The following is a 1,733-nucleotide window of genomic DNA, read 5'->3' on the forward strand; positions in this document are numbered from 1 at the left end:
ACAGCAGAATGTCATACTTCAGGGTTGCTATCTCTAACAAAAATTTAAAAAATCCACACAACATGCACTCTGATACCACTTGTTAAAGGCGGAACGACAATAAACCACTTGTTGACGGGAGAACCACCTTGAGATTAGTGGCACAATATAAAGTATAAGATCAAAACAATATAAACAAGATTTAAAGTAAAGACGAAGAAGAAAAGGAATTGACAGAGGAATCGATGTTTTATTATAACAATAAGGAGAGAATACAAAAACTTAACAATAATGCTTTATGGCTTCTCAAATCTAGAAAAAGAGTCCAGTATTTATAGGGAACAATCGAATCCCTACAAGTAGAGTTATACATGAAATAAAATGTCAAAAGTTTTCTTATTTTGGTCTCTTCAAGTCCAATACAAATTCCAACTCTCCATAGAGCTTCCAAAAAGAAGTTTAACTAGAATTTGACAATTAAACTTGAATAGGATTCCACAACAATATTTCAATTAGAATTCCTCTTGATATACATTTTAATTAGAACTCCACAATTATTTCAACAAAGAATTCAGGTCATACCCAAATTCTAACACAAACACGATAACACCCGAACCAGGAATGAACGTCTTCGCCTCCTCGTGCACCTACATGAAACAAGCACCAAAAATAGGAAAACCAAGTGGGCCGATAAATCTGAATTTATTCCCTAACACGAAATTTTTTATAGATTGTTGAAGAAAATCTTGTAAGTATAAAACATTAATTAATCAAATGATATCCTGATCATATAATTAAGTTGTAATCGAACCATTCTTCTTATTTACTGGTGAAAGTTGAAAATATTAATTTAGAACATATCTTATCGTACTACCATTTTCTTAGTTCCAAATTAAAGGTTATTTAATTTGAAAATAACTCGTGCTTCAGCAACTTCTCCTTCTTACTATTTTTTTTTCAAAGTTGACTAAAAAAGATTTATATTTGAAAACTTTACTTAGTCTCCATTTGATAACTTTATAAATGATTTATTTGTAAAGAGAAATAGTAATAAATCCCACGAAATATGTAGATAATAATGAGTACTAATTATAAACCCGTAGTTAAAATTAATATTTGATTTTGATTGAATTACAGATGATTAACAAATTGTTATCCATATGGAGGCTTACTTACTCATAAGTTATTGTAAGCTTAGCCAAACATGCACTAATCAATACAAGAATAATTACACTTGTAACTTCTTGTTATTTAATGGTAAAATTTCCGAACATTTTTAGAAACAAGAATTTGCTCAAAAAATAATTTGTTAATTTTTTGAAAAAAATAAGCAAGTTTTAGCATAAATTAATGACTTTTGCTCAATTAAGCTACTTGTTTTGAGTGTATGATAAAAATTACTTTTGAAATAAGTATTCAAATATGTTCGAAAATAAAAGTTTGCATTTTCTTAAAACAAGTAAGATTTTAATTTTTAATTTTTTATAGAAAGATTTTAATTTTTTTTCTTGTTTAATTATGTTGAGTCGAACATATATACCAATCATAATCGTGACGTGAGGAAAAGGAATCTTACATAAGTCGAAGAGTGCAAGGCAGTGTATGGTTATGTCGATGAATCTGCAACCAAGAGATAAAATAGCCCCATGACTCCAGTATGTCTGCGTGCGCTGCTATAGTTAGACACAAGAGTTAATAACTCCCCATCAGATATTTTGACAGTGCCAGGTGAAGGGTAACATGTGGACATTCCC

The 1,733-nt window shown here is 29.7% G+C and overlaps 1 long non-coding RNA gene across 1 annotated transcript; it reads right to left on the bottom strand.

Annotated features, from left to right (window-relative positions):
* Positions 1–209: 209 nt before the first annotated feature.
* On the bottom strand, positions 210–1,727 carry LOC111374082. Its single transcript, XR_002699071.1, has 2 exons — positions 1,556–1,727; positions 210–626 (listed from the first exon to the last, which is right to left on the bottom strand). It is a non-coding gene; the product is annotated as an uncharacterized LOC111374082 (long non-coding RNA).
* Between the last annotated feature and the right edge of the window lie 6 nt (positions 1,728–1,733).

Source organism: Olea europaea, unplaced genomic scaffold (genome assembly GCF_002742605.1).
Source record: "Olea europaea var. sylvestris unplaced genomic scaffold, O_europaea_v1 scaffold12008, whole genome shotgun sequence".
In the NCBI taxonomy this organism is placed as follows: domain Eukaryota; kingdom Viridiplantae; phylum Streptophyta; class Magnoliopsida; order Lamiales; family Oleaceae; genus Olea; species Olea europaea.